The sequence below is a fragment of the Megascapheus bottae genome, chromosome 9, assembly GCF_031878675.1.
Source record: "Megascapheus bottae isolate mThoBot1 chromosome 9, mThoBot2.hap1, whole genome shotgun sequence".
NCBI lineage: Eukaryota > Metazoa > Chordata > Mammalia > Rodentia > Geomyidae > Megascapheus > Megascapheus bottae.
In genome coordinates this window covers 56,343,463-56,368,762 of record NC_143517.1, presented here as the reverse complement: position 1 = coordinate 56,368,762, position 25,300 = coordinate 56,343,463, and the positions used below count along the sequence as shown (strand labels likewise).

General features: G+C 45.4%; 1 protein-coding gene across 6 annotated transcripts in view; it reads left to right on the top strand.

Moving 5' to 3' along the window:
- Positions 1–25,300, top strand: part of Mtss1 (MTSS I-BAR domain containing 1) — a 146,887-nt gene that overhangs the window by 86,900 nt on the left and 34,687 nt on the right. The gene's annotated exons all lie outside the window — the stretch shown is intronic.

The following is a 25,300-nucleotide window of genomic DNA, read 5'->3' as shown; positions in this document are numbered from 1 at the left end:
AAAAATAACAATTCGTGGAGCCGGGAACCAGTGGTTTACTCCTGTAATCCTGTCTACTCAGGATGCTGAGATCTGAGGTTTGCAGTTCGAAGCCAGCCCGGTCAGGAAAATTCATGGGACTCTCATCTCCAGTAAACCCATAAAAAGCTAGAAGTAGAGCTGTGGCTTAAGTCACAGAATGCCAACCTTGAGTGGAGAGCCAGGAGCAGCAACCAGGCCCTGAGCTCAAGCCTCAGTAGTACCACAAGAATGATGGAAGTAATTCCTAACCCTGGAAGACCCCTAACTTCTTGACCCAGGGCCTGTCACCCTCACTGTGGTGATCTTGTTTTTGTTTTGTCCTTGCTTTCATTCTCACCCCTTCCAACATGGTGCCAAGGCTAAATGACCTGGACGTGATGTCTCCCCTTGCTGGGACTCTTGCATTTCATACTGCCTGTAGTAGGTATTGGTTACACTTAAGCTCTAGTCATAGATTATGGAAAACTGACTCCACAACTAAATGGGAGTTGAGTCAGAAGCAAGTGGGACAGAGCAGGGGTATAGTCACAATGTCTAGAGTTCCTGGGTGGAAACATGGCACACAGGATGTGGAGCTGTAGCCTTCCTATTTGGTAGTCTTGTGTGGAAGTCAACTCATCAAGAAATAAGATGAATCTGATGCATTTGAAGAAGGCACCATAGCCACACTTTCAGCTGGAACATGGAAGCCGCGTTTTCACAGCAGTTTTCAAGACTAGCTTAGCTGATCTCTCTCAAAGCCCATATAGGACTGTTTGGGGGTAGAGTTGCCCAGCCAGCCAGTGTTCTGCTCCAGCTGTCGCTTACCATGAAAGCTGCCTATGTTAGAGAACTGAGAGAGTCTGTGTTTGAAAAAGCTGCTTTCTAAAATTTTGTGATCCTTAAATTTTCAACCATGCATTCACTTCTTTGCCCTGTGATTCTTCAAGAGTGAGCCACAATTCTTTTGATTGGTTCAGTGTATAGACCAGAAGCATTTGACTCTTGGCCAAAAAAACCTTCCCTCCATGGAAAGCTTTACATTTTACTGCCTGTTCTCCTGTGATCTGTTTTAGATGCTCCTTACTTGAAGATTACACAGTGCCTTGAGAATTCCCACTTTACCCATAAACTCACCGAAAGACCCAAGGTCATGGAGGGGTCATGTAAAGATTGAGAGAGAGATCTGAGGCAAGAATGTCTTAGAGGCTGACAGATAAGGATGTCAGCTCTTTGCCTTTACCCAGTGTCTTCTCATTACTCTCCTTTCTAGCTCCCAAGCATACAAACTTGCCCAGAAAGCCCATATCCTGAAAAGGGAAGATGCACATTTTTGGACCAGAAATCTGCATGCCTGTGACCATGTGTTATTACGGTTGCCATTGTCTGTGGCTGGGGCAATGTGGAATACCTTTCTAGAACATTTACGAGTGAAGGGAAACTTCCAGGCATCTGCTGCTATATGTCTTCCACTTTATTGTGGACTTAGCAACCCCCTGGTATTGTGACTGCATTCATCCCTCACTGGTCCAAACCTACCTCCAGCCAGATCCACCTGTCTAGAGTCAGCTTCAGGTTCCTATTTCCAGCCTTTTGCTGGTTGGTCTCCATTCATCTGAACAGATTTTTATGTCACCATCATCAGTGTGGCTGGCACAGTTCGAGAATATTTGGCTATCCCCATGACACCTGAGACACAGCCAAACCAAACTACTTCCTTTTGATTTCCATGTCTGAGTGGAACTCCAGCATGGAGGTCACCTGGGCTTCAGGTAGCAGATTTTCCTCAGATATAGCTTGCCTCTATTAACTGCTTTCCAGCTAGATCTGAAGGACCATTGTTGGGGGTGTGTGTGGGGGGCTTTCCTACACTAGCCTTCCTGAGTCTACACCTTCTCCTCAATCTAGACATGTGTTCACCTACTCTCAGAAAATTAGTGCCATACCCTATTTCTCCTTTCACAACCAGGGCTGTGAATCTTCCAACAATATTCCTGCCCTACATTGGGAAAACAAAAAGTGTTTGCTTGCCCTCTGATTACTGTGCATTTGGCTCACCTGTTCTGTGGCCCAGGCAATGGGGATGAGAGGAGAGCTGTCTCCTTTTGTCTACATAGGGTAGGGCATGTTGACAGGCTCCAACAAAACAGGGCTTAAAAGGAAAACTTCATTTTTTAACTAGATCAGCCCATCCCTTAACTCCTTCCCAGGAAACCGTGATTGATTTTGGATGAGCTGGGCTAGAGGAGAAAGGAAGAGGGGTGGATCTGTTTGAGGATGCTTTGGGACTTTAGGTGCTATTTCATTTTATTAAAAGCCAGATACAACAACTTCCCCCCTTTGAGGCCAGTTTATGAATTCATTAAATGTCCCTTGTACAGATGAAGTGTTTTGGGTGAGGGTTAGGGTATTTGGAGTTACCAGATTTATTTATGCTAGTTTATAAGAAAATGTGGCATTCACAACTTCCAGCCAAACCACATTTTCCAGCCACGTTAGCCTTGGTATAACTGCTCACAAGAGGGACTGGTAAGTACCTTAATGGAAAGTGTCTGGGGGAAATAGGACAGGTTTAATGTGTGCATACGAGTGGGAACACTTGCTGTTTCCATGACATGTGGTCTTTGTAAGAAGATAAACATTTGTGGGCGTTCCCATGACAACAGATAAAGTTTAAGTCTAGCCTTGAGCCTGGGCAAAGGAGCTCTGAAACTGCCACAAGAGGAAGGGTGGGGGTCTTTTTATTATTGCAATCTAATTGTCTGGATTAGATATCACTTGAATATTTAAACCTCCCAGAAGGACTGATAAAACAAGTCCATTGGATAGTTCTTTCTTCTTTAAGGAGGCAGATTGCCTGCTCTCTGCTCTGGCCATAGGCCTCTTCCTTTTTTTTCTTGACTCAGTTGAGCAGAGTCCTTTTCAAAAAATTTTTTTCTTTATTTTTTGCGTATATGTATATAAATTTAATTTTTAAAATTTTATTTTGTCCATCATGGGGCTTGAACTTGGGGGCCTGGGTGCTGTCTCTGAGATCTTTTAGTGAAGACTAGTGCTCTACCAATTTGACCCACTGCTCCACTTCTGGTTTTCTGATGGTTAATTGGGGATAAAAGCCTCACAGGGACTTTTCTACCTAGTCTGGTTTTGAGCCACACTCTTGTAGTCTCACATCTCAGCCTCCTGAGAAGCTAAGATTATAGGCATGAGCCACTGACTTTTTAAATTTTTTCCCTCCCTCCCTTCTTCTCTCCCTCCCTCCCTCCCTCCTTTCTCTGTCTCTGTCTGTCTCTCTATCTCTGTCTCTCTGTGTCTCTGTCTCTGTCTCTGTCTGTCTGTCTGTCTCTCTCTCTCTCTCTCTCTCTCTCTCTCTCTCTCTCTCTCTCTCTCTCTCTCTTTCTTGTCCCATGGCTTGAGCTCAGGGCCTGAGCACTGTCCTTGGGCTTTCCTCAAGGCCAGTGCTCTACCACTTGACCCACAGCACCACTTCTGGGGCTTTTTCTAGGTATGTGGTCCTGAGGAATTGAACCCCTGGTCCTTGTGCATTCTAGGCAAGCAGTCTATGACTAGGCCAAAGTCCCAGCCCTTTTTTGCTCCTTTCTGTACAATGTAAGATGGTTACTATAGTCAAAAAAATTAATATCTGTCATCTCATGTAGTCACACCTTCCCCCCTCGGCATTTTGGGGGTGGCAGGAGTACCAATAAACACCTTTTGGTAAATATCCTGAAGTATTATAGAGTATGATTAAGGGTAGTCCTCATATTTGCATTGGATGTTAGGAGTTACTCATCTCATACCAAGAACTTTATATCCATTAACCTTCATTTCTCCATTACCTCCTGGTCCCAGTCTTAGGGACCACTTTCCACATATATATTTTTTTTGAAAGTGATTTCATATATAATGTAAGTGAGATCTTACAGTATTTCTCTTTCTATGTCTGGCTTATTTCACTTAGCATAATGATCTCCAGGTTCTTCCAGGTTGTGGCAAATGGCAGGATCTCTTTCTTGAGGCCGAATGACGTTGGGTTGCTCACATGTCGCAGATCCTTTATCTGGGACAAAATCTGGTGGGATTTCAAATGAGAGGTCGCCCAGACCTACAATGTGCTGTTCAAATGCCCGGAACCACTTGAGACTCTTCTGACTCTTAGGCTTGATGAGAGATTCTCTGGGAAAAGTGACCACAACAGTCCAGGAGTCTTCAGAACTCTCTCTGTGGTGATAGGGCTGTTCCTGTCTGACCTGGCCTGGTGTTCAGTTTCCCTCTTGGGGCTCTACTTTTCCTACCTCTGCCTGAGATCAGGGCCAGGCTTAGAAAGTCTGTTATCCTCAGTGCCTCAAACAGAACAAGGCACTAAATATTTAATTGAATTATTTCATTATTGTAGGGATATTGTGACTCACTGTGAAAACTAATCACCTGCCCTTTTTTCCCTGGCCCTTAAGAAGTTGATCCCTGGTTAAACATTTAAAGGTCAGAGTCACAGTAATGACAGTAGCCTGGCTTATTTCCTTTCTTTTGTGAGTTTGGTGGGGAGTGGGGAAAAGCGGGGTGCATGGGGAAGGATTTCTGGATGGAGGAGAGTGTCTTGGGAGCTCTCCTTGTTTTGCTCCTGGCCTTCTCTGATCTTGATTCTCCAGAAGGTTCTGGAAGCAGCTGGAATGTAGGCGAGGATGGCCTCTGACCAGAGTGCCGAGCAGTGGGAGAAACCCAACTCCCTGTTCAGCAATTCTGGATGTGGTTTCACATTCTCTTGACAGTGCTCAGGGAGGCATTGAAATTCCAGGACTATTGCTTTTTAATTTAATTTTTCATGCAGGAAGAACAAAAGGTGTTTGAACCTTCTGGTTTTCCTCCTCTTGGGTGTGTTTTTACAGTGTGAACAGGACAGCTGAGCTTACGGCTGTAACGTCTGCTCTCAGAGGCTGCAGGCTGGATGGGGTAGTGGAAGCAAATGGGTTGAGTCCATTCACTTTGCAGGTGAATCCAGCTCGCATGCCTTCCTGTATCATGGGATGAGCCCTTGAAGATCGGGAAGGCTTGCAGCAGACATCCCCGTTCTTAGGTTGGTCAGTGGCCAGCTGTAACACGGGGCATCTGCCGCATGCTGTGTTGTTGCTGAGTGCTGTGGAGTTAAGAGTCACTTCATTACCCTCCGTGAATGCCTGGGAATTTCTTTGGTACAGCAATCGCTTCTCTTGGAAGATCATTACCTCCCGTCTTCCTCAGGACAAAGGAGCCCATTTCTGGGTAGGAAGCCCTACCCCAAGTGTCTTTGGAGATGACAAGCTGGAGTAAATTTGAAGTAATGGAAAGAGAAAATTTCTGGGCAAATCTGCTGCTGTTCGCAGGCTGGAAAATGGCCTGCAGCTTATGCCCTTCAGGGAGAAGTGTCTATCAGGATGACCCATGTTTCTGAATGATGTAGATGTGAGGCCACATGGCCTAGTAGCCCTTAATCCATCACAGTCACATGCAGCCAACTAGTGATTTGAAAAGCCTTTAGTATTTCCTTTTAACAAGGCTGACTAGACAAACCAACTCTTTTGCACGCATTTCTGGCATCCCCTTTGACTTTAATGATACTTCTCCCTATTTCCTAGTGACTTGTGTCTTTCCTTTTTTCCACCACTCTGAAAATATTTCCTGAAGGCTGCTGCATGCCAGGCCCTCTGCTGTGAGAAGTCAGGACAGTGTGATGTTTGCAGTGCCACAGAGAGCTGTCCTGAACCCAAGGAGGGGCCATTGGGGACATAGCTTGGGAATGCTGCTTAATATGGGTCACACTAGTGAGGTCTTGAAGGGACTTGGAGCCAGCATGGAGAGGGAGGCAGCGCTGCCTTCAGAAATGGAGAGACAAAAGGCAAGAGGAAGAATAAGCAGCGGAGGCTGCCAGGATGTTGTCAGGTAGACCGTGTGTGTTGGTACTTGGTGCCAATTTCGTTTCCTGTGAAAACTCTCAGATGCCTGTTTAAAAAGAACATTTACAGCTCTGTCTCCTTGTCTGTTAACTTTAATAGATGTCATCTCTGTGCAATTCAGGTGAAATCTCTCATGAATATTAATTTCCTCCTGCTAACCACTGACAAGGAAATTCAACCAACATATGTCTACATCATTTGGGAGAAAAATGTTCATCCTCAGGTCCTGCAGTCCTACAGTAAAAACACCACCGTTTTGTTTCTGCATAGAGGAGGTGGTCAGACATCAAGTCTGACTTGTTTCTCAGAAGTGCATTTCAGCATGCTTGTTAAGGGTGCTCTTCCTGACATAACTGGGAAGGCTTGTGTTTGTTGCCCTACAGGAAAGTGGACAGCTGTGTTCACTGTGTGTGGCAGTCACATGTGGGAAATCCCATACTTGCTGTCATTTTGGACAGGCCTTGGGCGTCTGGTTCTTCCTGCCAATCCAGTGCATGGCAGGCAAGTGTGTCTTCAAAGTACTAGCTTTGTTGATTGGGGATTAAGAAGTTGGTGCCAAAACCTGGCTGTGTTGTCCTCATCATGGAAGTTCATCCTGTGGCACAAATGAAAACCAGATGTGTTGTGAGATACAGGAATGTGTTCTGGACACTCATTTGCTTGAGAAAGATTGCATATGGGCGTGAAGGCCTGTTCTCCTCCAGCTCACGGAGGTCAAGCAGCAGCCCTAGAAGATCCAGTTACATAAGGTACAGAAGCAGTGGGGTCTGACATGGAATATGGGTTTTGGAGACATAGAACCCTGTCTAAACTCTAATTCTCATTATTTAAGAGTTATGGCTGGGCTGAGACTGTGGCCTAGTAGTAGAATGCTTGCCTAGCATACACAAAGACCCGGGTTTGATTCCTCAGAATTATATACATAGAAAAAGCCAGAGTGGTGGTGGCTCAAGTGGTAGAGTTCTAGCCTTGAGAAAGCCCAAGGACAGTGCTCAGGCTCTGAGCTCAAGCCTCCTGACCCCCCCCCCCCCAAAGAGTTATGGCTATGCTGAGTACTAGCTACTCAGGAGGCTGAGATCTGAAGATTGTGGTTCAAAGCCAACCTGAGCATGAAAGTCTGTGAGACCCTTAATCTACCATTAACCACCAGAAAACTGGAAATGGAGCTGTGGCTCAAAGTGGTAGAATGCCAGCAATGAGTAAAAAAGCTCAGGGACAGCATCCACGCCCTGAGTTCAAACCCCACGACTGAAAAACAAAAAGAAGAGTTATGGCTGTGTGACCTAGAGCAGATTTCTATCCAAAGACAGTTTAAGAATATGGAGAATATCATTTTAGGAAAACTTTAAGGAGTCAGCCTAGAAAAGATTCTTTTTATACTGTATTTCCTTACACGAGACTAGGAAAGTATCCATGACTTAAAGAATCCTTTCCCCAAAGTAGAGTCAAATGAGATGAGATAAAGGGTCAGGTCACATCTTGGAAGCCTCCTGGTACCCATGTCTTGTTCTTCTTCTCTGAGATTGGATTCTTCATTCCCACCACACCCAGTTGTCACCAACAGTAGAGTGAAAGAGCTAGCTAACTCCACAGCAGGTTACTGCAGGCAAAGCCTACGAAACCAGTGGTTTCATAGTTTTGTTTGTTTTGTTTTGTTTTTTGGCCAGTCCTAGGGCTTGAATTCAAGGCCTGGATACTGTCCTTGGGCTTTTTCTCAAGGCTAGCACTCTACCACTTGAGCCACAGCACCACTTCTGGCTTTTTCTGTGTACGTGATACCAAGGAATTGAACTTTGGGCTTTGGGCATGCTAGGCAAGCACTCTACCACTAAGCTGGGCTCCTGGCCTGGTTTCATAGGTGTGGTCACATGACTTTCTGATTTCTGAGGGCTGGAAACTTGAGAGTACCTGTGATTTGGAGAGAGGCCTGGTCAGATGGATCAGGGTTTTTCTTGGAGAGCTTTGGCTCAGGATTGAGGACCACAGACTATATATACAGAGCCTCTGTAAGAGGCCCCTTGTGTCTCAGTGAAGCATCTGAAATCCAAGGACAGTTTTGCTGCTTCCAACATTTAAACATCTGGTTTCAGTGAGATCCCTTCTGTGTCCTTACATCAGGTGACTTTTCAAGAACTTCCCCAGCTGCTGTGGTTCTCCAGTAAGAAATGGAAGGATTGGATTTTTAAGTCTTTTAGTTAGGATAATTAAAGAAGCTATTGAACTTAAAGACCGGACCCTGGCCCAAATAGGAAGCCCTTTTCTCTCTCACCAGGCCAGATCTTTTAGCCATGGAAGCAAGGCGTGGGGGAGAGGGAGTGGTCCCTGCTTCTCCATAGCAAACCCTGGCTTCCTCCACTAGACATTCTGGAAAGGCAGCACCAGCCTGTGTAAGAGACAGTCCTTTTGTTGGCATTGTGGGAATGGATCTGAAGGGAACAGTCGGCATTTGCCTGGAGCCTGCTGCTCCTGTGTGGCAGAGGTGGACACTCACTATGGTTCTCTGACCACCAGGCATTTCCAACTGTTGCTGCATTGCTTACAGAATCCTGATTGAGAGAACACGAGGACCAGTGACAGGCTAGTCCTTTGGTATGGGATTTCTTTGACTTTATCTGATTGTTTACTAAATGGATCCCAGTTCTGAGGAAGGATTTTGAAATTTGACATGACAAAGCAATCAAGATACTCCTTTCAAAAGAGAAGGCAGGACCTTGCTCAGAGCTCAGCTTGAGAAAGGACTCCATCCTGTCCTTGAGGCAGTCAGTTCAAGGCTTGAGTTACAACAACAAAAACCACTTCAGGCTCAGTGTATAAGGTTGTAACAGATGTTAGGGAGCCTGGGCAGTTCTGTGATTCTGTGGTTCTTCATTTGGGTTCCCTTCTGTGTCATGACACACAGTGTCAGCTGCCACTTGTCACTTGTAAGGTACCTGACCGTCCTGGTGGCTGTGGACTTTGACAGCCCATTGATTTTCCATCTCCCATGCCTAGCAGTGACACACAGAGATCATTACATTATGTAGACAAACGCAAGACAGCAGAATGCACCAGCCATATTGCTGGGCTGAGCTTAAGTAATAAAGTGAAACTGATAGATGGGTGGTTTTACTTCTCATTTACAACAGCCACAGAATCAGCAGTAACCAGAGATGCCAGAGGAAGGTGGCCAAACTGGTGGTGCTACCTCCAGCCTCTCCTGGAGGGGTGGGTGCTGAGAATCCCAGACTCCCTTGCAGTTGGATATCATGGGCCCTCAGTAGTGATGTCTCACAGAGTTTCTGACACATCCTTGAAGCAGCTTTCCGCCATGTTCCTTTTTTCGTTCAGCCTCAGCATCTCTGTCAAAGCCTGGCCCTTCAGTTTGGAAAAAAAGTAGATCTTTGGGCATGAACTCACTCCCTTCCTCCTACACCTTTGACTTCTAGCCTCCCTGAAGACACATACTGCCCTCTGCTACCAAGCCTGGATGGTCTGGAGGTGTTTCACCTGAGACAGGGGTAATAAAGAAATTCCAGAGACCAGAGATGTGGCTCAAATGGTAGAGTATCTCCCTAGGAAGTATGAATCCCTGAGTGTGAAGCCCAGTGCTACTTGAAGAAGAAATTCTTATGTCACCCTTGGTTTCCAGCCAGCTTAGATTCTCCAATTCTTACATGCTTCATGAAGGTTCTGTAGAAAGTGGCTCTAAGAAACCTCAGGGCTTACGGTTGATAATACTGTTCAGTAGATCCCTCCTTCTTCTTTATCCTCAGCCACATGATTGTTGTCATGGCAACACATCTGCTCCCTTGAAGGCTTTTCTAATAGCATAGAAGGGGACTCGGTACTTCCTGAGAGAGTTAATAATTATCTTCTCAAAAAACATGTTCTGAGTATTGGGGACATTTTAATGGACCCTGTTCCATCCTTTGGGGGACTTTTGAGGTCTATTGTCATCCCTAAATAAAAGACTTGATTCCTTATTTTGCTATTATTTTTTTCTTTTGTGCAAGTTCTCACACTAAGCACCTTTATCCTATTGTTAATAATGCTTTGTACACAATAGATTTGCAGTTATTTAATTTTACTTGAAAGGCAGGCAGAATAGCCAAGCATTGCTCTGTCTGTAATTAGATTAGAGGTTAACTCTTTTTCTTGGTGACCTTCTGGAGCTCTGGAGCTTGCAGCCTTAGGGTCTTAAACTCTCACTCACTTGGTTTTCACACAGCCAAGCAGCAGGGGTGCCTGGGTAAATTGCATGTGTATAAAGAACCTGTTTTTGCTTCCTCCAGGGAGTTCAGAGTTGTCAACCCAGTAGTAGTATCTGTTCTCCCATCTATGATACTATCCAAATTATTTTTACCTCTCTTTCCACGTTTCCTTCTCATTTGCAAAAACCTATCGTGCTTTTATTCTGGGTTAAGTATCTTAGTAGATACTGGGAGTTCGAGGATGGCATTGATGTAGTTGCTGTCCAGAAGGTAGTCACCATCTGATGGAAGACATATGCCCATAGGGCAACTCAGTGTGGCAATGTGAGCATGCTCTGCTCACATTGGGGGAAGAAGAGGTAAGCCGGCCATCTGGCCATTCTGGCTCCTATGTCTTGCTTTTCCTCTTCTCCTGCATTCACCATCTTCTACCAGGCAGAAGAGTAAAACTCAGGCTGTGAAGGCTACTGAAATATGCCAGGCATAGGGAGGCCAGAGAACCAGAGATCTCTGCCTGCTGCTCATCTTCTGGGAAGCCCCAGTGTCTTCAGACATGCTGGCTACTCCTGAGTTGTCTCCTGTATCTGAGTAAAGGTTGCAGCTTCACTTGTTGGCAGGAAGATATCTGCCTTGAGGAAGTCTACAGCCAAAGCTTCTGCAGGAGCCTGCAGGAACAGCAAGCGCCAGCCTTTGTAGGTCCCACCTGGCAAATAGTCACATTTTGCGCCCCTCCTCTAAGTCCTCCTGTCTTTCACCAGAAGTGGTTTTATTTTCAGAATACTAACAAACAAAATCTTTAGCTCATTCCCCTCAAAGACTGGTTGGTAGTCCAGCAGTAGGTAACATCATCTGAAAATGTGTCAGAATTGCTGAATCCATATTGTAGCACAGTCCCCAGATGGTTGGTTATACGTATGGAAGTGTGAAGAGTTGCATCTTCGGTACTCTTTGGAGGCCTTTGGGCCAGGGAATCAAGTTCAGGGGATACAGCCCTCCAGGACCTGCACCTGTGGCTGGCACTGCCAGCTTATCAAGGTGCCCAGCACCAGCCACACAACCCCTTCAGCACAAGGCTGCAGACATTCATGACCACTTGGTCATAATTAGCTCAAGAGATAAAAGGTTCTAGCTGAGAATAAATGATCAAAAAATGTACGAATAGTGTTAGCTTTGTGCCTAGATGTAAAGAATTGAGAATTATGACCCTAATCTTTCCTCAGGGCAATAGGGGGAAACACTGGAGCCTACTGAATGAGCAGATGTTGGCAACTGCTTCCAAGTGGCAATAAATCAGATCCAACTGGTTCTCTGGGGTTGGGCCATGACCTTGGTGGAGCAGGAGAGGTCATTGCATTTCCCTGTTTCTGTGCTCACCATCAGGGCATAAGGTCAGGCCTCATCCCTCAACCCAGTGCCTCTGGCAGCTTCCTGTGTGCGTAATTGATGACTGAGCAATGTTCATTGATAGTTGTTTTCCTTATCTGCATCCTGTTAGGAGTACACAGTTGCTAGGGTGGGTGTGAGGAGGAGGAGGAGGTGAGAGGGGAAGGACAGGAAGAGAAAGAGTAATGGGGATTATGTAGTAAATTTTCATCACAGTTATAGCCAGCCCTCAAAGGAGTCTAATTTGGTTTAACCTCAAGGTCACCAGGATATTTTCATTATGTCACATGTTCGTGTAAATCCAGTGGGACTGGAGGACTGTTTTAAGGGCACACATTTTTATCTGTTTCTCTTAGCAGTGGCTTCCGAGCACAGAGGACTCTGTATCACTCCAAAACTTCATATATGCACCTTGACCTTTGCAAGATTTCATGTGCTGAGCAAATTACATTTATCAGTCATAATTAAGACCCTCTATTTTTTTTTTAGAGGCATGTAGTAATTGTTCTGCTGAGGTCATTTTTTTTTAAAGAAACAAGATTTAGTACAATTTCGACTAAGATAAAAGAATCTGCCGCATCAATAAACTGCCCCTGAATAAAGGAACATGGTCAGTGCCTGATGGCACAGGTCTGCCTTGGTGGGAGCTTTGACTATAACCAACTAGCCTTTACAGGGTCCAGCAAGGAAAGATGGTATGGTTTAGATGAGGCTGATGAAAGCAGATATGCAGGTGGGAGGGTTCTTCTTGTCCCCAGCCACAGGACTTTGTTGTCCGCTAGGTATTTCTGCCGGCAGTTCACACAGACAACAGTCAACTGTCCCCAAGGATGGAGTGGTTAAAAGTTCTAACTCAGCCCTGAGTTTTGTGTGACTTGGGCCAAATCACTGAACCCCTTCTGAGATGCTTTTGTCCTCATCTCTAAAGTGAGGATAAAGATAGCCACATTGCAATGATCCCTAAGGGAGAAGTGTAATGAGATTTTTTTTTTCAACAATTACATGCCATATTCCTGTGAGGGCCTGTGACAGTACCGCCTCTTGATAGTAGCCATTCCTAATGACTTAAGAAGCAGCAGGATTTATTTTATTATTATCTCTAAGACCTTGTACAAAAGGGCTTCAACTCAGTATGTCAGTGTATGAGTACAGTGCAGTTTGATCACCGTCTTCCCTTCATCATTCTCCCCATCTCTCCCAACTTCACCTTTCCCTTCAATTTTCCTGGCTCCATTTTCCTTTATATATATTGAATATTATGACTGCATTATCCACCCTTCCTTCACCATTCAACTATTCTCCCCTCTCCCACCTCCCACCACAAGTTCCAGCATCCTAGTGTTCATTTTGTTAAACAGTAAGTTAGTTGATCAACGGAGTTACACCGTTGGAATCCTCGACCCCTGCATATGCCATACTTAGGGAATAGATGTATGTGTATGTGCGTACTGGCCCTGTGTGTTTGTGTTTATATTTTAGTTCTGTTATGTAGGAGAGAAAACAGGGGTCTTTTGTTTCTCTGAACCTAACTTACTTCATTTCACATGATTTCTTTTTTCTAGATTCATTCATTTTCCTGAAAATGACGTAGTGTCATTGTATGATTTCTTCCTGCTGCACGGTGGGGTATAGGTCAAAGATGCATACATGTGTTTAAAGGAGCAGAGTAGTTCTCAGGCCAGGAACTCATAAGTGCCACCTGAGTGCTAGAGGCTTTAAGGATTCTCATTGGAGGGGGTGCTGGTGGGAGCTGAAGCCTAGGTATAGGAGCAGCTGGAGGCTCCATCCTTGAGGCCATCCGTTACTGAAGATAGCTTTTCTCTGGCTCTTAAAACACTGCATCCCCTGTTGGATCTCATAAGCAGCAGGACACCTGCTACTTTATCTGATGTGTCACCAAGGCTGGTAGGAAGATAAGACCCAGGCGCAGCTACAATGAGCAGCTTATCTCTTGACAGTTAAATTCTGTGAACTAGGAAAAAAACCACATGTGGTTTAAGCATCAGGTCACATTTACTTGAGTGGCATGAATTGGCCACCTGCAGCAAGAGCAAGCCATGGCTATGGAGGTTCACAGTAGCAGATGTTGGGGAACCACTAAGCATTTCCCAGGTGATTTCACATCAACACTTGCAGCCAGATCCCATTCAACTGGAAACATCGATATCAAGATGTGCTTGCTCCTCTTCTGGTTTTTATAGTGTATGTGTGTTTGTGTTCATGGTTTTGTGTTTGTTTCCCTGGCATCACTCTCACTTTGTTGAAACAGTAACATCAGAGGAAGACTGTTGGCCTTGGTGGTGACAGTGCCCACTGGGTTGACACTGCCAGATGGTGGTAGAATTGTGTGTGGTTTTGTTTCTTCTGCTTTTCCAAAAGTCGTGGAGTGGGAGAAACTGAGGAGTGGGAGATTAGCTGCAAGATAGTCATCTGACAACAGATTTTCCAGCCTGAGTGTGGGCACAGTGGTGCCATCCAGAAATGGAGACACCAACCCTCCCAGCATGTATTAGCTGAGTGCATGGTATTAGCTGTCTGTAAACACCAGCTGGGCTACCCATTACACACTCAGCTGTATACACTAGCTCAGTAAAACAGTTTCTTTTTTTAAACACACACACACACACACACACACACACACCAACAAAAAAGAGGAAATTCTACGTGCTTTCCCCTTACTTGAAGATTGAAACTGTTAATAGAATTGCCATTGTGGTCTAAGGGAAGTGGCGCTTCCTTGGGGGTGGGGGGTGGGGGGTAGAGGATTTATTTTTGAAAATCTGTTTTAAGTGTTTAAAGTACTAGTTTCTCAGTGTTAGATTATGTGTGTGTTGCAAGAATGTTCAAGCAATCAAAGGTGCACATGTCAAAGAATTTGGATACTCTTAAAGCCATTGCGAGGGCCACACAATCCCTGAGACAGACAGGTTTCAGGGGTCTCGGTTTGAGGATGTGAAAAACTAGAAACTGGTTTTTTTCCTTACTCCTTCCCCTGCCTGGAGTTAAGCAAAAGGCACCAAAATGATTTGATCTTCTCCCAATTGTACATTTCTGTGTGCCCAAGGATAAAACTAAAATGCTGACTGAGGCTGAAGAAACACAGTTTATACATTCAAAGTTCCCACTCTATCTGGACCATGCTCTTTGCCCCTTCATGAAAGCGGTGGTTACCCTAATAGGAAGCAGCTGCCTGGCAAAGAATGGCTGGAGGACTCGGAAGACTTCCCTGAATAAGAGAACTCATGGCAAGAATGCTGCCATAGGCAGGGGCATGACACTCTGCAGCCTAGGAGCGGCGTCTCTGTCACTGCACAGCTTCCTCTGATCTCAGGGTGACCGAAAATCCAGCATTTTCAGTTGTAGGAGATGAATTGATCATTCTGAGAGCAGCAGCTGTCTCCTTATCTTCTACAATAGTCATTAGGCTAAGGTAGCATTTCCTAAGTATTAGTTGAGTATGGGAATGCTATCCGGTCTCCGCTCTCAGCTCCTGCTTGGAAATCATCTGTGGAATCCATTGAGGAGAGCCTCTGACAGGTGACCAGTGACTCATGCCCGCAATCCTAGCTACTTAGGAAGCTGAGATCTGAGGATCATCATTCAGAGCTAGTCCAGGGAGGAAAATGTATGAGACTCTTTCTGCAATTAAACATGCACACACACAAAAATCAGAACTGGAGCTGTGTCTCAAGTGGTAGAGTGCTAGTGTTGAACTAAAAGCACCTGGGTCTGGGTACCGGTGCCTCATGTCTGTAATCCTAGCTACTCAGTAGGCTGAGGTCTGAGGATCATGACTCAAAGCCAGCCAAGGCATGAAAGTCCATGAGACTTATCTCCAATGAACCATCAGAAAGCCAGAAATGGTGCTGTGGCTCAAGTGATAGAGCACTAGCCTTGAGCTGAAGAGCTCAGGGAAAGCACCCAGGCCCAGAGTTCAAGCCCCACGACTGCCAAAAAAGATAAACAAAAAATGCACCTGGGCCCTTAGTTCAAGCTCCAGTACTGGTACACACACACACACACACACACACACACACACACACACACACACACACACACGCTAACAGAAAACTCAAACCCAAATGCATTGTTCTGGTTCTAGCTGTTCACCTGACAGCCTTTTGGATTTTTCCCTTAGGCACAGCTTTAGGTAAAGTGTGGTCTTGGTTTGGTAAAGTTTCATTGATCTTTCCTAGGCTTTTTACTATTAGAATCCAGGCTTCTACTCAGATGCCTTTGGGTCACGCTCTCCTTTCTTCCTTTATAGCCTGCATACTACTCTTAACGTTGTAAACTGAAAGAATCCAGAAACAGGCTGGGGAGATTATGGAAGGGGAGGACATGCAGCCTTATGGTCCAGTCTGAAGCTCACTCTGCATGTGCACATGTTCGCATGCGCAGAGCTGTTTTAGCTGGGGTTGCTGCTGGCCTCCCCACCTCCTCTTTGGCAGCAGATGGTATACACAGCCATGGCCTGCTCACCCAGCCGGAGTGGCAGCTGACACATGCTGAGGCAACTTCTGTGATGCAGTGCCCAAGCTGGCCTCCAGCTGTTGTCAAGGTGAAGACATATGACATTTCAAGACTTCCAGGCTGTGTGAGAACAGGCTGGGGAGGGAGGGGGAGACTGTTGCCTTACATATAAAAACATAAACACCACAGTCTGCCAAGACCATTGCAGAAATGGTCCAGAATGGCCCTGAGTGTCCCATGACAATCCTGAGCACTTGTTTCAGTACCAAGTTTCTTTTGGGTTCCTGGGAACTGGATAAGCATGCAGCTGTTTGGAACAGCAGAGGGAGACTCAGAGCCAGATCCACCTGTGGTCAAGAACACAGTGCCATCAGCCTCTTACCCGAGTGTCTGGAGGACCAAGAGGCCCCCAAGGCTACACATTTCAGTTTGGGCCATTGACTGTTGATGAAGTCTCAGGGACCCTTCCCAGGTCAGCACTGAGGACTGTGCCAGGTCGTGCAGGGAGCAGGGATGATTTGGCTTTCATGGAACCATCTTTTTGCACTGTTCATTTGCCTTTGATGGCTGATTTGCCAGCTTCTCGGAGATGGGTTGGTAGTAGATGTGGGATAAGAGAGGGTGCTTGCACTATGGCTAGCACACCCTAACGGACACACTGATCACCCCGGCTCCACCTTCCTGGAGGACTGGTCAGTTACTGCTGCATCACAGCTCTGCTCAGTGGCTCTGCTGAACTCGCCAGTGGGCCTTGTTTCCTCTGGAAGCTCTACAGCTCTGCCTGCCTTGGGTACACTTCAGCCAGGACTTGCCTACTGTAGTGACATATGATCTCCTGCCTGGGTTACAGGCATGAGCAGGAGTCAGTTATGCATCCTCCCAAGCCTGCACACAGTGACAGCTGTAAAACTACCATTAAGCCATAGGGATCAAAGTGTGAAGGTCAAGATTGATTGTTCCTACAAAATAAGCCGAGTACTAGTAGCGGCCTTATGCCTGCAGTCCTAGCTAAGTCAGGATGCTGTGTGCTGAGGGTTGTGGTTCAAAGCCAGCCCAGGCAGGAAAGTCTGTGAGATTGTTTCCAATTGACCAGTAAAAATGCCAGAAGAAGAGTGAAGAAGCTGAGAGATAGCACCCAGGCCCTGAGTTCAAGTCTCAATGCACAAACACACACACACTGAGAATAATGAAGCTCTGGGGTTGCAGGTATAGCTTAGTGGGTAAAGCAGTTGCCTAGCATATGTGACTCCCTGGGTTCAATAGAAGCACCCTGAATGACAGGTGATCATTCAGGTGGGCATAGATGCTGGTAGGTGATACATTTGGGGTATGATACCTGCAGCAAAGTTGACTTGAAATGACAGGAAACACATTCATTTTTTTTTTTGCTAGTCCTGGGCTTGAGCTCAGGGCCTGAGCACTATCCTTGGACTTTCTCAAGGCTAGCACTCTACCACTTGAGCCTCAGCACCACTTCCAGCTTTTTTCTATGTATGTGGTACCGAGGAATTGAACCCGGGTCTTTGTGCATGCTAGGCAAGCACTCTACCACTAGGCCAAACTCCCAGCCTTCAATTTTTAATAGTAGAACTATTAACATTTAAGTCTAAGCAAGTCAGACCCTTGCCAGGACCTTAGGATCAGTTTGTGAGGTGCTGGGCTTTGCACCCACATTGATGGTTCTTAACCCTTTAGTTTCTTGGCTTATTCTCCTGCTACTTTGGCAAAGGATTTGTGCTGAGATGGGATTGAACATTGTGAAAATACTATGGGACCTGTGGTGTACAGGCCATGTGATGTCTCACGTCACCAAGGCATGTGGCATGGAGTAGAAAGATAGGAGCAGAACTGCTAGGTAGTATCTAGACTCTTGGAGCTTAGTGGAGAAGAGCGTTGGACATGGATGAGACAAGCTCGTAAAAATGCCATAGGGGGACCTGGACTCATATTGAGAGTATTTGGAGTGTGCCAGGTGGTATATGCCTCTCATAGATCTTTTCATCTTGTCACCAAGGGAGCCATTCTGCCCAAGTGACTGGGTGGGCAACCTGCAGTGCACACAACTGATCTCTTGTCTCTGTTCCCAGGCCCGTGGAGAGTGTCCCCCTAGGCCGGGCTTGCTTGGGTGCTGTTTTGTGTTAGGTGTCACCGATTGTTGGTCACTTTGGGGCTGGATGTTCACAGTGGCACTGTCCAGCAACAAGTCTGGCCTCATTAAGTGGTTGAAGATTGTCTCAAGTGCTAAGGTTTCTGCAAGGGTCTTCCAGTGCCATGGGGAGCGAAGGCACTAATCTTCCATGGCCTTTGATCTTGCCTGCTGTGGTACCAGTGGCTCTAATTATTTGTGTGTTTCTAGTATTTTGGACTGGAGCATCAGCTGCCTTTGGTTGAGTGAATGAGACCCTAAGGCTGTGTGTTTAAATGAATGTTTCTTTAACAACAAGTGGGATATTTTCTTTATGCTGGAACCACCAGTTGCCTGTTGGTTTGTGCTTGTGGGGTGGGGGTGAGAGAGCGGATCTGCAGACTTCATAGCTATGCTGGCTCTGATGCTGAGTGTGAGGGGTTGCTGGGACAGGGAGGGAAATGTCTGACTCCCCAGATCCCACCCTTGACTCAGTTGCTCTCCATACAGAAAGAGGGTACAAGTTTCCCCAGGCCGGATCTTCCCAGCAGAGATGAGCAGGCATCTAGAAAATGTTGGATGAAAGTCTGGAGACATTTCTGGTTGCTGTGAAAGGGGCTGAGGGGTGAGTGTCACTAGTGGCTAGTGTGTAGAGGTCAAAGATGCTATGACAAGTCTATAATGACCAGGACATTGGTTCTTTGTGCAACAAAGAATGAACCAGTTCAACATGGCAGCAGTTAGCCAGGTGCCCTTGGCCCATACCTCTGACCCTAGCTACTCAGGAGGCTGAGGTCTGAGGATAGTGCTTTGAAGCCAGCGTAGGCAGGCAGTCCTGTGAGACTCTGATCTCCAGTGACCTGGCAAAAAGCCAGAAGTGTGGCTTAAATGGTAGAGGGCCAACCTTAAGCTAAGAGATAGCATCCAAGCTCTGAGTTCAAGGACTAATTAATACCTTCTCCTCACCACAGACACACACACCAGAGCTGAGGTGGAGAGACCCTGTCTGACACAATGTCTTGCCTAGATTCCGACCCTGCAGAGGTTCCAGAGATCATTTTCCTGTCCAGTGCCTCATTAGCTTTCTGACAAAGTCAGCTCTCGGAGGGACAGCTGGGACACACAGTGACTTATTGTACTGTTGCACTTCCACCAGAGCAGTTCCTGAACCTTGCTTCCTGGAGTCCTGCCCCTCCCTGCAGCAGAAGCCAGCCACACAGAGAAGCCTTCAGTCTTCCTGCTGCCATCTGCCCACCCTGGGCTTGAGACTGCAGGCCCATTAGGCACCTCTGTGTGGGGAGATGGAAGGGCCTGCAAATGAGGCAGCTTGCAGGGCCAGGACAGTGTCACTTGGTGGCTGCCACTGTCCTGTCTTTCTCTGCCGACCTGCTGGGGCCAGTGGCAGTCAGTCACTTCTGACTGTTGAGAGGAAGGAATGGAGACTTGGTGCTAACCTCCTGTATCCCTCTTTACCTGCCAAAAAGTATGCACGAAATGACTTCCATTCTTTGTGTGACGCCAGTGTGTCTTTGGCTTATCATAGTAGGAAAGTGTTTTAGTGTCTGTCTCAGCAGGGTTTGCATCAGCACATCCTCTCCTTCTGCTTACTGCAGGGCTCCAGGGCTTCCTGGGGTCTTCATTGATCAAATGGTTTGGTGGAGCCTACCTCCTTAGGTGGCCGTGCAGGTTCTGTGCCCTGTGTCACTTCTGCACATCACCTCAAAGGCCCGGATTTCATTGCCTTTGAAACCACTTCACTCCTGGATGCATGGTTGGACCCCATCCCAGCCCCCATAAAAAGGATACAGTGAAGTCTTAATTCTTGTCACCTATGAAAATGTCATAACGTCTTTGCAAATACACTCAGGTTTAGGATGAGGTCTTAATACACCAACACCTTTCAAAAAAGAAAGGAATTCCTCTGCCCCAATACATACACACAAACACACAGAGATACCTTAGTGTGTCTCCTGAGAAGACACAAGACACCCAGGAGGGGCCTGGGACCACAGAGGCAGGGTTGCCAGAGCTACTAGAAAGAAGGAAACAAGGAAGACGGGAGGAGTGGGGGTGTGGGGTGAGGGGAGTGTCTCCTGTGCTTTTCAGAGGAAGCTTGTTCCTGCCAACATTTTGATTTCAAACTTGGAGCTACAAGGGCTATTGTGGTTATTTAAGCCAGCTGGTTTGGTGCACTTGGTTATCCAGCTCTAGGAAGGTGATGTTGTACTCAGCAAGGAAACGCTGGTGGGATTTTGGGTCTCCATGTGTGAATACGTAGCACTGTTCCTCGGCATTCATTCTTTGGTAATCTGGCTCCTGGGATATTTTCTCCTCCTCCACCCCCTTCCTCGTCTTCCTCCTCTTCCTCTTCTCCTCCTCCTCTTCTTTTTTATTCTTATTCTTGCCAGTCCTGCGGCTTGAACTCTGGGCCTTAGTGCTGTCCCTGAGTTCCTTTAGTTTGAGGTAGTATTCCAACACTTGAGCCACAACTCTACTTCCAGCTTTTTCTATGACTAATTGGAGATAAGAGTCTTGAACTGAGATCCTCAGATCTCCACCCCCTGAGTAGCTAGAATTACAGGTGTGAGCCATTGGTCCCTGGCTTGATGTTGTTATTATTACTTTATTTCTGTCATTTGTCTCCTTGGCAGATTAGCCCACATGGATCATTGACTGTTTTTGTGCTTCTCTATTGTGTAATTTTTTTTTTTTTTTAGAAAATTCTGAATTGTTTCACAGTGAGCAGAGTTGACTCTTTTTTTTGGGGGGGGGGGAAGTCCTGGGCTTGGGCTCAAGGCCTGAGCACTGTCGTCGGGCTTTCTCAAGGCTAGAGCTCTACCACTTGAGCCTTAGCACCACTTCTGGCTTTTTTCTATGAATGTGGTACCGAGGAATCGAACCCCGGTCTTCGTGCATGCTAGACAAGCACTCTACCACTAGGGCCAAATTCCTGGCACCGAGTTGACTTCGTTTGTTATAATATTTGTGCATACCTAGGCATCAAGTAGAATGACCATTTCTTTTGGGAATGGATTGATTCCTGGTTCTGGGAGGAAATACAAGAGTATACTATTCAATTTCCTCTTCTCCTTTCTATTGACAAGAAACAGAATCAAAGTAAAATAGCTTTGAGAACAAGGAGATGTATACTGTGGCAGAATAGGAGGGCAAGGCTGAGAAGAGTGGAGTTTCGTGGGAAGGCTGAAAGAGATCGCACAGTTTCTCCCTATCTTCTGTTAGATAGGATAAGCCTAAGGCAGAGATCCCTACAGCTGTAAAGAAGGTGTACCACAGGGGCCAAGTAGCATGCTTTCTTGCTAGCATCTGTGAGTCTCTTTGATGTATTTCTCCTAACATCAGTGTTGGTCCTGCAGCTTCCCCAGCACCCTTCTCCCCATGTGTTTTTCCCATTCTGGAAGCAGCCACTGCCAAAGGGGATGGAGTTAGCATCCTTTTAACTTGAATGATGGTGGTTTTGTCAATAATAGCGCTTGCAGTTCTCAACTCTTAATCATCTTGGCTAGGCAGACTAAGGTGCTGGAACAGTGTTTGGGTGCTAATCTCCAAGACCCTGAGTAGGTACAGATCCCATCAACAAAAGGTCCTCTGCAAGCCTGATTTGGTCAAGATTTTTGAGATGGAGAGATTAACCTTGGGACGATCCAGATGGCCTGGTATAATGATGAGGCTTCTTCTTAAGAAGAAGGTGGCAAGGAAAATCAGAGCAAGAAAGAGAAGACGTAAGGACAGAGGTAAAAGTCAGAGAACAATGATGTTCAACTCTAGCTCTGAAGGTAGAAGAAGGGGCCATAAGTCAAGGAGTGGAGGCAGAGAAGTACAAGGAACACAGATAATCCCCGAAGGATTGTAGCTCTGCCAACACCTTGGTTTTAGACCAGTGACAGCCATTTTTGACATCCAGAACTATAGGACAGTGCATCTGTGTTGCTATAAATTTATGGGTAATTTGTTACGGCAGTGAGAAAAAACATACACCCATCGTTTTTATAGACTGAACACGAGTCCATGTAGACCTCTTCCTAAGGTAAAGCCTCGCATACTTATTTTGAATCTTTTCAATATACCCATAAAAATACACAAATATTTAGGAAATAAAAAACAAACCAAACTATAGTTCAGCCTCCAGAGAGATGCAGCTTGATGAGCGTCTTTCCACATGCTAAATGGTTTTTGGTTTGTCCATTCATCACCAGTGCTGGTACTGCAAATTCAGAAATAAATAAGACATCATCAGTCTAAGTGTCTCAACCATGCCACTGGATTCCATAACAATCCTCACTGTTAAGTTGAATCTCTTTCAAATGTCATCTTTCCGTTTTTTCAGCCAGTTTCCTATGATTCAAACCTGTTGATATATTTATTCTTTTTAAGTTGGAGCAAGGGTCAGGGGAGAAGAAGAGGTTGTGAAGCCAGTACACAGATAAGCCTATTAATAGGGTGCTGTGATGTGGAGATCAGCAGATTCCAGCTCTGGGTGCTGGATGTCATCTGCCGCCTGCCCTTGTACCAGTTGCACAGAGACACTGGTGTTTGGAACTCCGTGTGTGTGTGTGTGTGTGTGTGTGTGTGTGTGTGTGTGTGTGTTTCTTTATTTCCTGTCTTCTATAGAGCTTCCTGTTCTGCAGAAGCAGAACACTGGTGCATCATATACATTGTGATAAGGGGAAAAAAAATGGCCTGGCTGTCCTATAATTCAACTGTTTGCAGGAAAGCCCTGGGTTTTCCTGAGGATGAAATAAATCTATGAAAAAGAATCTGAGATAATGGGGTGGTGAAATGGAGTGTGGGGGAACCAGCCTGTGACTGGATCTTTTCCAACCTCTTAATTCTATCCCCATTTCCTTGGGTTCTAAGCCAATTAGTTCCCCTCACTGAGCCTTCTGTAGTAGTTTAGCCAGGTTGGAATTCAGTAATTGTGGAAATAATTAAACAGCTCTGGGGTCAGGAACCAAAATTTGAGAGCTGATTGTGCAGAGTCCGAACACCCAAACTAGTGTGTACATGTGTGAGTCTGGTTTATGTAGATAGTGTTTTTTCAGCATCTTCCCATCTTCTTTTTCTATACCAATTGCACCAACTCTGAAGGTGGAGTTTGCTTGAGTTCTCTACCAGGCATAGAACTTGAGGCACTTTCCTTGAGTGAGTTGGGCATGCTAGTAACATCCGGGCATCAGGGAATATTGTGAAGGCTGAGTGAGTTTATATGTGCAAGGTCCTTCAGCTATTACCTAGACAAAAGCACCACCTACCTTCCCATGGCTATGAACATCATTCTCTAGCATTTTAAATGGCTGTGTGCTGGTTCATTGAGTGGCTGTGTGCTATAGCATATTTAACTAGATTCATATAATGGGATTTTGTTTTAGGGTTTAAAAAATATTATAAACAATATTCCCATGACTGCCCGCAGAGGTAAAAGTTTGCTCTTGTCCTTAATTATTACCTCAAGTAAAATTTCTAGGCTTTAGAACTGCTGGATCAAAAAGGATACATATTTTTGAAGCATTTTTTTGAATAGATACTACTGAATTTTTCCCTCCAGGAAAGTAATAGTCCTATCAGCAATGAATGTGTGTGCCAATTTCCTTGTGTGGCCAGGTTATTAACTTTTAATCAAATGAAGGCCCAACAAAAAAGAAGGAAGATATTTCCCTGGGGATAAAGCACTCCTCATCCTTGCTCATAAGCAATGAAAGCTCCAAGAACCCAGAGAGGGCCTCCAAGGCCAGTAGAGCATGCGAGCATAGTGCCCTCTTCTGGCTGTCCTTGGTAAAGGCAAGATGGCAATGCTGAGGTCAGCACCAATAACCCTTTGTGCTTTGGGTGCAGGTGCCAGGAAGCAAAGGGCCCATTTTTAAAAGATTTGTAGTTGCTTAAAAAGGCAGCCTGTGGAAATGGAAAGACTTGGAAAAACATCATATTAAGTGAAGTAAACCAGACTCAAAGGAGCATAGACTCAGTGGTTTTCCTCATTTCCTCATTAGTACACATCTAGACTTTACTAGCAGAGGATCACAAGAGCCCAAAACCTAGGTACGTAAGGCCATATAGGATGAGACTAAATGAAAGGATCTCTAGGATGTGGAAATAAGAGCTTTATCTTTGGGATTGTTGTTCTTAATGTGCCATGTTATTTCTTTTCTCTTTTTTCCCCTTTATGGTTAATCTCATGTGGTTACTGTATCTGACTTCATTACCTGGTATAGTGTATATATGTTTATTTGTTTATTTGAAGTATGGAAGGGAAGTGGGGGAAACAAAATTATTGAGAGGAGGGGAAGAGGGAAACGGGGACAAAAACATGAGAAAGGGGTATCGATGTGGGAGAAGTAATGCACCCACTACCTGATGAATGTAACTGTAACCCCTACAATAAGATAAAATAAATTTTATTTAAAAAGGCAGCCTCTGTATTGGCACTTCTTGCTTGATTTTTTTTTTGTGTGGCACTGGTTCTCAGCAGCCACCTGCTACCATCTGAAGACAAATTTTAGGTGTCGTAAATCCAAGAAGAATAGCAAGGGGACCTTGCTATGGGCTTCTAATGGGTCAAGGTCAAGAATGCAGCTACACATATAACAGTGCATCCCACAACTGGGAATCCTGGGCTTTGAGAAATAAGAGAATTGCCCTTAGAAAATTGCTTCCTGTTTTCCAGGATAAAATAAAATATAGAAATTTAACTATTGAAAATGTTGCTGTTATTATTTAGCTGTAGAATAAAATGGAAAACTAGTGAAACAAACTATAAATCAGTATTTTTCTAAAAAAGAGCAGAACAAAATATAGCCCATATTAAAAGTGTGTTAAAAAGAGAGGGGTTTTTCTTTTTCCTGTTGGTCTAACTTGGCTAAACCTGCTGCAAATTCCTGTGGCTCCCCCTCAAAGGCCTTGTCTGTTAAAAATAGTGCTTTATTGACTCTTTCCACTGATCTCTCAGTGCCGGTGTTTTCCTAACATTTCTAATTGTGCCTTCCAGTGTTGGGTGTGCAATTAGCATCTGAGGCTACAATTAGTTCCCCCACACCCCAGTAAATGCTGACTCAAGCATTGTGTGTAAAAGGAGGAGAGGAAAAGAACTTTAAAAATGATCTAGGAGAAGGGCGTGCTCGAAGAAGCATATGGCAAGAATTTTGGGAAAACCAAGCCATGCTTCAGTTTCCTCCCACATTTTCTGA